Raw genomic sequence first — 14,069 nt, 5'->3', positions numbered from 1 at the left:
TTATGTGCACTCCGTATAAAACACCCCCATCGATAGACATGAGCAATGCTTGATTGTATCAAATCAACTGTACTTATGATAAAAGCTTCTTTACGAGCTCAGCCGAATGGCATTCTCAAAACTTTTTTTTCTGTTGACAATAGGGAGTTTTAGCTTCGAAGGTGCGCGACGTATCCAGGACAGCTCTGAAACTTCCTAGAGGGTTTTCACACGCTCGCATTTCGCGTGATTTGAATGCTTATTTGCAATGCCGAATTGTAATGACGTTCACATGGCTCAGGAGGATTCGGAAATTCTGGGGCTTCACGTTGCACCGAGAAGAGGTGTGGCTTCTGTTTGGAACCCCTTCAATCACTCGTGCAATGCTAGAATTAGCCAACAGAGCAGAAAATAGCTGGGGTTTTTTTCTGCAGAAGTGGTTGAAATGTCACCGTAAGCTCTCCTCCTCCAGAATGACGTTTTGGAGGTCAAAGCATTCACACGGCTGTGTCGCTCCGTCATTTAATTTAGAATATCGTCACTGGAAAACACCTCGATACCATCATCTGATGCGCATTTCAAATTACGCTACTTTGCATTCACACGCTAAAACTGGGTCATTCGAATGATTATTCAAGTGACGCAAAATGCAAGCGTGTGAATCCCCTCTTACATCCCAACCGTCCATTTAGATTTATTTAGATTTATTTATTTCCACAATCTGACAAAAGCACAGGTACAATAGCATAAAAAACACTTTTAAAATTCATTCAAAAATGCATTCAAACGTGAATACAAAAAGGGTACATTATAAATAGAGTAAATAACAGAAAAGGGTGGGATTAACAATGGGCCTCAAGACCTTTCAAAGGTCAATCCCTATACAATAACACAAAATATCTACCAAAACGAAACCAAGGGGGTGGGGAACGGATAGCCTAAGGCAAATAGATATGTGTTCAGAAGAAAATTTGTGAATGTTCGTTTAAAAGTCGAAAGAATTTGGCAAGATTTCAGGCTACCAGGAAGACTATTCCATATACTCGGTCCTGAATATTTAATAGTTGATCGAGAAAAATTACATTTGTAATTTGGTACATACAAGTTATCGTTCTGTCGTTAATCATACACATATTTTTTTCTCTAAATAGAACAATTACCTAGAAATTTTGGCAAGGAGTTATGGACATATTTATTACATTTGTAATGTGACGGGTATATATTACTGGATCTTGAATACGTCGACCGTGCTGCGTCTTGCAAGCGAAATTAAACTCCCTATTTTCACGTAAAACAAAGCAATCTTCAATAACCAGAACAAATTTTCATGATATTTTTTCTTCATGATTGCCATATTCATTTATTCATGTTTTATTTAACACAATCGAAAAAAAGGAGAGGGAAGTCCGATTTCATTTGAAAAACTACTTAACAACGGATCCCTCCAATAAAACAAGATTAACATGATAAAATAAATAAATAACAGAACATAAACATGGTGGAAGGGAAATAAATAAATGAATAAATAAATAGAGAACATTAACACGATTGAAATAAATAAAAGAATACATAAATAAAAACTGAAAAAGAATTGTGTATATTACGTGCAGTTATATGTGGTAAACAACCCCCCCCCCCCCTCCTCCCAACTGGGCCATGATGTAAAGTTGGAGTATTTAAAGAATGTTTCGCAAATGTGTTAGGAGTGTTAAAGAATTTTGTACAGACAATGATTATTGAAAGCATAATTTTGCAGTGAATGATAATCGCTTTTTGTATTCGGATGCAGGGTTAGGTTCAGTATGGACGATAGGATTCGAGGCGGAATATCTGGTCTTGTAACAATGGATCGTATGACAAATAATAGTTTTGAAGTACTTTGGTGCAGAATCATTCCAGATTTTGTAGACTAGAATGATACAATTTTGGTATATCATCTTCTGTTCAATAGATTGCCAGTCGAGTGTTTGACAGAGAATATTGTGAAGCTTTGCAGCAGGATTTTTCCAAAACTGTGTACAAAAACGTAAATATGACCATTTGATTGTGTTTTTTTCGCATGGTCAGCCCCCCCACACACACTTTGAAAACCGTATCGCGACCCATGTTTTTCGAGGGGGTGGGGCACATTTTCCTGATGAAAATTTGACAAGCAAAAAACACACACAAAAAAAACTAAAAACCTAAAATTGAAACTCATTTCATCCGCGGGAAAATATTGCAAGCAAAAAAAAAAGGGTCCCCACTTTTAAAGGGAGAGGGGCATACACTTGAGTAAAAACGGCATATTTGCATTACACATTTTGAGTGTGGCTCTCAAGGGGGGGGGGGCACAGCCAGACCGTGGATCAAACACTGAAGTTGAATACTAGTATTCTGTATTCAAAACCAACGGATTTTTAATGGTTTTCCAGTTCGCACCAAATTAAAGGTCAAGTCCACTTCAGAAAAATGTTGATTTGAATCAATAGAGAAAAATCAGACAAGCATAATTTTGAAAATTTCATCAAAGTCGGATGTAAAGTAAGAAAGTTATGACATTTTAAAGTTACGCTTAGTTTTCACAATTAGTTATATGCACAATTTAGTCACGAATCGATGATGTCCCTCACTCACTATTTCTTGTTTTTTATTGTTTGAATTATACAATTTTTCAGTTTAAATTACAGATTTGACAATAAAGACCAACTTGACTGAAACATGCTAAACAATGGTAATTCCACATGTTCAGGGCGAAATCAAAATTTATTTCACAGGACAATGACGGGAAAATTATATAGAATATTTCATATAATAAAATACAAATGAAATAGTGAGTGAGTGATGTCATCAGTTCCCTCATTTGCATACTGACCAGAATATGAATATAACTATTTTGTGAAATTAAGCGAAACTTAAAAATGTCATAATTAACTCTTTTATTTTACATCCGATTCTGATGAAATTGTCTGTTGTGCTTGTTGGATGTTTCTCTTTTTATTCAAATCCAATTTTTGTTGGGGTGGACTTGTCCTTTGAGGTCCCCACATCACTAGCGTACCTACGGGGGGGGGGACAGGGGGGAGACTGCCCCCTGAAGAGTCACAACCCATGCAAGGGACCTATCCCTGCCCCCACCCCCTGACGAGAAGTTGAAGACTTTTTTTTTTTGCTGTGAAAATTCATTTATATCCTGTTGAGGACGGTTTTTTTTTGCTTGTCAATTTAAAAAACATCCTTTATTTGTGGTTGAAGACCTTTTTTTGGTCAATTCTTTTGCGGACGATTATCCCCCCCCCCCCTGTGGAAAATCCTAGGTACGGTACTGCCCCACATGTATATAGCTTATGAGCTAAACACCACTTAGAGTCCACCGTTCCGAGGGTAATGGGCACGGACGTTTCCCCGTTCCCTCAAATGTCTAAATGTTTAAGTTCATGATTGGTGTGCGTGCCCCCCCCCCCCTTTCCCCCGACCCCACATTCCGCAACCTTACTGTATAGGCCTACACTTTACCCGAAAACAATCCAGGTCAGATTTGGCCGAAAAATCAGGTCTGATAGTACCTCGTTCGGGATTCAGATAAGTAACTTCCAATTGACCAATTCTCCGTTGGATCTGACTTTTCAACGAGCAATCATTTTTTGTTTTGTTTATTCATTCAAACATTCATTTTTTGTTCATTTATTTGTTTATCAATTTATGTTTTTATTTATTTTTTGTTTATTTATTCATCCCCTCTCTCTATTAACTATGAAAAATTAACTAGGAACGAATTGTGAGACCGACAGACCGGATTCTGACTTTGATGTTCATTCAAACTCGGCATATTTTGTGTGATATGTCCTCATCATTGTCTTGTATTACATTTATGGTTTATTTTCGCTTGGTCTATTGCCAATTTGTCCAATTACCAACACGTCTACTAATTTTGGTCTACCAACAGTTCGTTCACTATACACATGGTCTAATTACCATTTTGTCCACTCACCATTTCGTCTAGACATTTAGTCAATTGGGCGAAATGAACTTTAAAAAATTAAAGGATTTTAGACCAACTGCACTCTTGAAACAAATCAGTCATATTGACTCGACAAGTAGTCAGCTGGGAGCAACTGATATGGCAATCACTGATATTCACATTTTTGACATATATTCTAGTCAGAAATAGCTCTAATCTAGTAAAACATGACTAGAAAATAGTCAAATATGACTAGAACATGTAGAATAACAGTTGCTCCCAGCTGACCCTATTAACCAGTCATTTTTGACTGATTTGTTTTTAGACCAACTGGATATGAGACTAAATTTTGTCACAGGCAACAATGGTGAATAGATGTAGTGACGATTGGACCAAATGGTTGTTAGACGAAATGTTTATGGACGGAATTGCAGTAGACTCAATTAGTCCATGTGGTGATTTGTCCAGTTGTCATTATACAAATTGGCAATTTAAGGTCACGTCCATCCCAGCAAAATGTTGATTTGAATAAATAAAGAAAAATCAAACTAGCAGAACGCTGAAAATTTTATCAAAATCGGATGTAGAATAAGAAAGTTACGGAATTTTAAAGTTTCCCTTATTTTTCACAAAACAGTGATAGGCTTAATTCACATTGTTTGAATTATACAATATTTCATATTTTACAGATTTGACAATAAGGACCAACTTGACTGAACCATGTATTATTAAAAAATGATAATGCCACACAACAAAAACTGTGATGTTAACCGGTGTACATAGAGGACCACACCAGTTATTTTACACCGGTGTTAAATTGGTGGTGTTAGTTTTACCCCTATAGGTGTTATTACAACATCTTTGGTTGTTACATTTACACTCTTTGGTGTTATGTTCAATCTCTAGGGTGTAATTTTAACTCCTCTGGGTGTGGTCCTCTATTAACACCAATTGGTGTCAGTTTTAACAAGACAGTTTTGTTCAGTGAGGAACTAATTATTGTTTCACTTGACAATGAGGAGAAAATTAGAATATTTCAAAAAATAAAATACAAAAGTAATAGTGAGTGGATGACGTCATGAGTCTCCTCATTTGCATACCGACCAGGATGTGCATATAACTGTTTTGTGAAATTAAGCGAAACTTTAAAATGTCATAACTTTCTTATTTTACATCCGATTTTGATGAAATTTTGAGTGTTATGCTTATTGGATTTTTCTGTTTTTATTCAAATCAACTTTTTGTTGGGATGGACTTGTCCTTTAACAAAATTATAGCGGGTCTGTGCGTACGACCGTTCAGATTAAGAACAAAATTTGCAGCACTGACCTAAAGATCAAATACTACCTCAAGTGGGAAGTCAATTGCTCATCGATCGCTTCGTATCATTATCATGATTCATTAGTCCGAGATTGATATAAAAAACAGGTTTATCCTGAATGCAAAAATAGATATACGGAGGACAACCGACTCCTGTAAAACAGAAGTGGATACACACACACACACACACCCTCACACACACATATATGTATATATATATATTTACATTGTAGCCGAACCGACTTTTTCCCTGACGGGCTGGTTCGATTCGGCTGCAATATACGGTACACAATATACAATCAGTTGGTGTACAGTCCGCCTTTTTTTTACTTCTGACTCTTTGCTCCTTCTCAGTAACTTAGATTTATGGATTTCAACATCTCCCTCATTCCGTATCATTATCTCAGTCATTCCAGTATCAATTCCAATATCTATCAGCATTTATCTCACTAATATCAGTCCTTTCATCATCCTCACTCATCTCAGTATCTTCCGTATCTCACTAAAGTCAGTATTTTCACTATAAGTCCAGTCAATACTTCCAACACTTTCGTACTACTGCTTTTTTCGACCATGCATTCCTGCAGCTCCTACTCCGTACAACGAAATAACGACAAGCAGGAAAACAGTGTATTCATTTTTATTCTAACTCTACTGAAGTACACATGCTCATCGTGGCGCATTAAAATTATACAGAGCTTCGTGCAGAATTATTTTTTCTGCTTATTAGCACGTTGCAGTGGTCGTAATATATGATCATGAATCCCGATTATGCTCGACGATCCAGGAGGAAGCTAGTCAGGCCGTAATATATAAGCTTGTCTGCCCCCTGACGAGTCACAACCCATGCAAAGGACGTATCCCTGCCCAGCACCCCCCCCCCCCCCCCGACGAGCTTGAAGACTTTTTTTTTGCTTGTCAATTTTTTTCTGGTACCTCAAGTTTCTCTTGAGGGTAGAATAACCCCGGTCAATCGCATTACACTTTGTCCGGCATTACAAATTTGACGTGTTTTAAAACCTTTCCCGCAACCTATATTTCAAAAAGTTTTTGTTTTAATATGTAAAATGATGACCTTCAGATTATCCAAGTAAAAATTTTTTTTAAAAGTTTCAGTTGAACTGAAGAAAGTCTTACTTTGTCAGGCGCGTACGCAAGGAGGGGGGTTCGGGGGTTCAAACCCCCCCCCCCCTTCGTTTCCTTTTTTTTCTTGTCTCCCCAGAGGTCGGTCTGGTCAAGGAGTTATCGGTCTAACATCAAAGATTTGTGGTTATGTCTGATGAGCAATGAGGAGTAATATCAGCTTTTGGACCGTGAAATTGGGTAGGCCTAAGTAGATCTAGATTTAGGCCTTTAAGTTATAAGTTCTAACAATTTAACGTGTAGACAAAATTTAGATCTAACATTAGGCTAGAGTCTAAAATTTAGAGAACTCAAATGTTTAATCTTGCTAAAGACAACGAAAACTTAATGTTAAGTGATAACGAAACATTACAGTTAGATTTAGTCCTGGACCTGGTTCGACAACAGAAAGGTCAGGATCACCACCCACGGCACAGCCGCAACCTAACTTAGTCTGACATAGATCTAGACTCTAGATCTAGTAATGTTTTATCTCATCCCCAAATTAGTTCAGATTATCTGCACCATCATGGCTCAACATTCATTCTTGGTCTTCTCTGGACCTGGACTGGGGTCTTAGATCAAGGTCTAAACAAAATTTGATTTTGATTAAAAAAGGGTCATTCACTGTACCTAACTTAGACTAAAATTACTCAGATCTATACCTGTTCCATCAGTCACTGTGAACACTGGCGGAAGAGAAGCAATATTAATGTAAAAATGCCATTAAAACTGAAGTGTACCCCCCCCCCCCTTGATGGTGAAGACCCTTTTTTTGGCTTGTAATTTTTTTTTTCGGGAAGGCAATATTAATTTAATTTTGAAATCCGATTGATGCATATCTTGTTTTCGAAACAGGAGGTAAGTCATGTCATGATATTTTTACTTTAAATGTGCATATAAATAGAAAAAACACTACAAAATGAGTAAATAAACCAATCCCCCCTGTTTTGTACATATCTTTAAAACTTTGGTTCAAATCAGTTATTGCTGAAAATAATAATAAAATAACAAAAATTACTGGCCTTTCAGGAATACTAAGTTAATTTTCAAAGTAAGAAATAATCCAAAATCAAGATAAAATCATTTTATTAAATGCCAGCAAGTGCTTGAAGAGGAAAGAGAAGAAAAATAATGAATTTTGCCAAAACACACACCCACGCACGCACCCATACACGCCTCTTTCTTAACACGTCCAAAATCTGGGCAGCGAATCACGAACAGTAATGCACGTAAGATATTCACTGCTTTAAATAAATGACACAAAAGATAATATATATTGGCGAACCGATCTTTTATCGGCCAATCGTTTTATAACAGTATTATGGCTTCTCCATAATCCCATGTTATCTGACATCATACATGCATGTCATATCTATAAATATCTTAATGTTACAAATAAGTCAACCAATCTCCCCCAAAATCATTCTTCAATTTCTTGTGAAGGCCAATGTGGTTATCAACTTATCAAGGGGAAAAATCTACGCGTGTACTTCCGCTCTTTCGTTAAAACTGACACAAAGTGTAAGTTACTGCATAAAATTCTTGCTTGCCATATTGAATTCAAATACACTCTTAAAATGAAATGTTAATCGATGCTTGAAAAGTAGGAAAAGTTATTTTTTATTTCATAGGTGAAATCTAACCTTGAATAAAGCTAAATCCAACATTTAAAGTGTTGAGTGAAACCATAAGAAAGGTAAATGCAACATGTAGAAAAGGTTCTCCAACCTTTTAAATGTTGATTTTACATTTCATTCTTTAGAGTGTATAATCATTCCAACAATCTATCTGTTTCACTGTTTATTTACTTGTGTGCTTGATTTTTTGTCACATTGGTGATTATAGGAAATAGTCACCAATTTACACCTATATGATTTTACTATGATTTATATTAAAATCTTACAGGTATAAACCAGTGTTAAGCCTGCCCTTACAGTCGAGGACCGGAAACTTAACCTAGGGCCAAGGCTAAGGATTTAATTAAAGAGGTACTCCCGTGTAGAAAATAATTATATCTAAATAAATAGAGTAAAAATCACCCAGCAAATGCAGGAAATTTCATCAGAGTCGGGTAAAATAGCGAAGATATTGAATTTTAAAGAATCATGGTAAGACAGTGATATGCATGCCGTCAATTAAGAACATAGGAGAGATGATGTTTATCACCCATCACAGCAAAAACTGTGGTGTTAACCGGTGTACATAGAGGACCACACCAGTTATATTACACCGGTGTTAAATTGCTGGTGTTAGTTTTACACGTATAGGTGTTATTACAGCACATACGGTTGTTACGTTTATACTCTTTGGTGTTATGTTCAATCTCTAGGGTGTTATTTTAACACCTCAGGGTGTGGTCCTCTATTAACACCAATTGGTGTCAGTTTTAACACCGCAGTTTTTACAGTGCACTTTCCCTTTTTTGTGTTATTACAAGGAATCGTGTTTATTTCACTCTTCCATATATGTGTGTATGTCACCCTTATAACAAACTTATTAGTACACTGTAAAAAATGAAGTGCTAATTTAGCCCTTCCAGTGCTTGTATAGTGATTGCACTACCAATGCTGATTTTCTATATAGTTCATATTTAAATAAGAAAATCAGCACTCAAAGTGCAGTCACTATACAATCACTGTAAGTGCTAAATTAGCACTTCATTTTTACAGTGTAGCAATAAACTAGTTGTCAATCCATTTTTTTTTATTCTAGCTGGGGAAACTTTGAAGAAATGTAATTTCATATAATGAAAAAATAAATAAGTTGGCGTCTGACATCATCAGCTAGCTCATTGGCTTTGTTTTTATTTTTTAATCATTGATTGGTCATTAATTTTGTAAGTTGCATTAAATCTCCATGCTTATTAGGTTATCGCGAATTTTTTTTATGCTTCGCAAACATTCAGTTTCATTTCATTCATGAAATCTTCTATTGCTCTGTACTTTTATGTTTCCTTTACTATAGATATCGTATGATAGCGTTTAGTAGATTAACCTTCAGACTGAAAAACTTTATTTATGCTACAGTAATACATCAAAGTTCTTTCCTAATTTTCTTGAGAGGGGCCCAAAGTGCGGGATACTGATTACATTTAAATTGTATACACCCAATAATTACTAGGCAGCAGGGGTGCACCCTCCTGATGAGACAAAGTAGTTCCGACACTGGAAAGCAAACCAATATTTGTACCCCTTCTTCTGCTTTCAACAGCTGATTTTCCCGCATACATTCGTAATTCCGAAGCTTCGTTATTCAGAAAGTTCGGATATTCCGAAGGTTCGTATTCCCGAAAGTTCGGATATTCCGAAGGTTCGTATTTCCGAAGGTTCGTAATTCCGAAGCTTCGTAATTCCGAAGCACGTAAATTGCCTATACCTCGATGTTCGTTAATCCGAAAACGAAAAAGGGTTCGTTAATCCGAACATTTGTGGCATTATTCCGAAGGTTCGATAATCCGAAGGTTAGGATATTCCGAAGGTTCGTATTTCCGAAGGTTCGTTAGTCCGAGAACGAAATGAGGTTCGTAATTCCATAGGTTCGTTAGTCCGAAAACGAAATGAGGTTCGTAATTCCGAATGTTCGTTAGTCCGAAAACTAAATGAATAACTAACCTTATTTCGTTTTCGGACTAGCGAACCTTCGGAACAACAATCCTTATTTCGTTTTCGGATCAACGAATCTTCGGAACATCGAACCTTATTTCGTTTTCGGATTATCGAACCTTCGGAATAACGAACCCTTTTACGTTTTCGGATTAACGAACACCGAGGTATAGGCAATTTACGTGTTTCGGAATTACGAACCTTCGGAATTACGAAGTGTAACCGATTTTAATGATGTTAGTTCCACCTCCCTAAGATGTGCGCCCCTATACCATTTTAGGTCCACCTCCTCACCCATGCTCAGACCAGCCTACACCCTTGTTTTGTGCAATTAAAACTCTTTGTATGGGGGGGGGGTGCTCGGGGAGGGGTAGTCCTCCCACTCCCCTCTCTTCTCCCCCTTCCGAATCTATTTATTTATTCTTTATTTATTCATGTTTTATTTATAACAAATGATAAAATAAGGTGAAGGGTAGTTCGGTTCAGTTATAAAACTGCTTTACAACGAAGCCCTCGCCCTTTACAAACATAAAATAGAACATAAACATGATAATATATATATTTACAAGTGAATATTAACATAAAAAGTTATAATCTATAAAATAAACATAAAAAAAGAAAACAAATAAAGAAAGACGAAAGAATACTAGAAGATACTATATTATAATAAATGTTTGGCCAATTGGTAACCTCGATTAAAAGAATTTATAGAATTGGTGGATTGAACTGCAAATGGCAGTTTATTAAATAGGGAACTTGCTATATAAGAGAAATGCAGATCATTTGTAAGTAATCCTATCAGAATATTACCATTTCAATTCAATTCAAGTTTATTTTGCTCTCTGCATAAAAATGAACAAAAATGTGGTAAAATACATAGGAACAAAGTTTACATTACATCAAAGACATAAAAGCATTGAGAGGGAAGCAGCCAAAAAGGAAAAGAATATCCTTATAAACATGATAAAAAGGCCGACCCAACTTACTTTAAAAAGAATAATAATTATTGACAATATCAAAAGTAAAAAAGACAATTAGGAGACAATACAAAGGCACAGATACACAAATGGTAAGATTTAGATTATATATAAAAAATATTTACAAACAGGTTTAATTATCAAATATAAAGTTTCTGAAGTTACGTTTCAAAATATTAAAAGAACAAGATGTTTTCAAATTAACCGGCAAAGAATTCCAAAGTAGTGGGCCACGAAAAAAAATAGATTTATGAGAAAGGCAAGTTCTTATTTTAGGAAAGTGGAAGTTTGCAGCATTTCTAGTAGGGTATTCATGAATATTATAATTTAATTTGAAACAGTTCAATAAAAAAGAAGGTAAAAGTCCTTTAGAACATAGATACATAAAAAGTCCCATTTCATACTTGTACATATCATAAATATTTAAAAATATTAAGTGATTGAAAAATAGGATAAGAATGGGCGTAAAAAGGGGAGTTGTTTATAATTCTGACTGCACTTTTTGTAGTTTATGTAATCTGTCTAAATAAATATTCGCAGAACTTCCCCAGGCAAGAATGCCATAATTTAAAAATGGTGAAATAATAGCATAATACAGCATTTTTAAAATATTTGGTGGAAAATTATGCAATTTGTACATTATGCCTATGTTCTTAGATATCTTATTGCAGATGGCATCAATATGATTTAACCACGTTAATTTGTTATCGATTATGACACCAAGAAATTTTAAAGATGAAACTTCTTTTATTATTAAACCGCAAAATTTTATATCAATTTTATTAGAGTTTATTTTCTTATTTGTAAATATCATAAAGTTAGTTTTAGAAACATTGAGGGATAATTTGTTCAAGTATAACCAATCGGTAACCTTCTGTAATTCCTCATTAAATTCTGTTTGTAACGTCTGTAAATCTTTGTGGGACATGAATATACTGGTGTCATCTGCGAATAAGATAAATTTAAGTTTACTGGATACATTGCACATGTCATTAATATATAAAAGGAATAAAAGAGGTCCAAGTATCGAACCTTGGGGCACTTCACATCTTATAGATTTCAATTCTGATTTAATTCCATTACATAATACATATTGTTTGCGATTAGATAGATAATCTTTTAATAAGTCTAAAGTAATTCCTCTTATTCCATATGCATATAGTTTTTTTCAACAAAATATTATGATCTAACGTATCAAATGCTTTTCGCAAATCTAGAAATAAACCTATCAATATACTCTTGTTATCAATTTCATTTGTAACTTTCTGAATAAAATCCAGCAGCTGGCCTTCTTTGATAGCTGATAGTAGATCGTTGTCATGAAGAATTTCTTTGATAAGGGCCTTTGTTGAACGTGTGGTGCGAGGATCCATTGTTCAGATTGTAGAAGTCAATTTAGATCTACAATGTAGCCACTAGTGAAATAATGCATGAAGAGTGTAGTAAGAAGAGTAACACCGAAAAACAAGTGTGGGACTGGTCCAATGTAAACTGTCGAGCATTGATGACAGGATCATTTAATTTTCAAATATTCAAAGAGATTATTAAGAAGATCTCCAAGTAGTAGAGTGGTGCACTGTCCTAGTTACATAATCCTGGGAAATGAGTTCACATCAATGTTAGATAACCCTGTACTTAGCGATAAAGATTTAGCTCCAAGGTGAACACATCCAGCAGTCATCCATCACAAAATAATGATGATATAAGTCGTTCCACAACTTGACACAATAATTTTGCACAAATATTTGCTGCATTTTCTCTGTTTTCGTTGAAATATCAGAAGCCTTGCCGTACGTCTGAAATAAACTGTTACATAAAGTTACAGAAGCACAAGAATGGACAAGCTTTCTTGGATCTTTTTGCTGATATCACTTCTTGCTTTCGGTAAGTCTTGTTGACGTCTTGGCCGGGCAGGTGCGGAAATCTCTCCCAAAAGGTAGGGGGGATAAGGGTCTGGAAAATTTGACGAGCAAAAAAAAAAGGTCATCTCGTCCGAAAACGCACGTTTTATTTACATTTTGAGTGATATATTTCTTAGCATCACCAAAGATCTAAAATAGTAGGGGACATTTGATATTGTGTCCCCCCTACTATTTTGAGTAGGGGGACACGTCCCCCCTGGGATTTCCGCCCATGTGGCCGGGGGAGGGGGGATGACGGAAGCACTTAACTTGGTTTCTAGTCTGCAACCAACGTGACCTACGTGCTGCGGCAGTTTTAATTCAAAACATTGGTCTTAAAATGTGATTGTCTAGAATACCCTCGGGATCAAAGATAAATGATGAAACTGAAAAAAATGACCAAACCAAAGATCGAAAACACATAATGGAACAGTTTATTATTATTGCTTGGAAAAAGTCACGACAACTTTGCCATGCTTGGTCGTTGTTTTTTTTTTTTCAAAGCGATGAAAATTTTTCTATCGGTATAATTTGGTATATGTTCTGGCGTCGTGTTCTTTGTACATATAAACACTTTGGTGGTAATATTGAGATTTTCTGTTCTAATTATATTGTTTAACCAAAACTGGCGTTCGTGTTAAGACAAACACTTTTAAACAGTGCTTAACATAATGTTCAACTCCTTGCAACATACCCTTCGTGATTGTAATTTACAAACAGTGCTTAGGATGTCGAGTTGTAAAGCCAGATTTGAATATTAATAATTTTCAGCTTGCTTTTTGCGCTCGCATCATTTGGTTGGTAAGATGGCGTATCATCTTCACGAGTCAAGGTGTCCTTATTTGTTCAGGGTCAGAACCAGCTTTCACCAATAGGGTGCGGGACGAAAAAAAACCCATATTCTCCTCGATCGGCCACTATTAAAAGTTAATTTTTGTTTGTTTCCATAAAGGGTAGTCCTAATAGTAACTTCGTGCTTTATTCTAACAAAACATAAATAGATAATAATATCATATAAGCCTAATCGAATAGTGCGAGCACGAAGCACGGGCTATTTTGGGGCGAAATTTCATGTATTTTTTCCTGAGAATTGAACATTGAACAATGTTTGTGATCGTGAACAAGATGTGTTTGTAACTTAATAATTGCTGCGAGCGCGAATTGCGAGTAGAAATTTGTAATAGGCCTAAAATTCCGTCTGATCAAAAAACAATATGTTAAGGAC

The sequence above is a fragment of the Lytechinus variegatus genome, chromosome 6 (assembly GCF_018143015.1).
Source record: "Lytechinus variegatus isolate NC3 chromosome 6, Lvar_3.0, whole genome shotgun sequence".
Lineage (NCBI taxonomy): Eukaryota > Metazoa > Echinodermata > Echinoidea > Temnopleuroida > Toxopneustidae > Lytechinus > Lytechinus variegatus.
The sequence above is the reverse complement of the archived record's forward strand: the minus strand, read 5'-3'. Positions refer to the sequence as shown.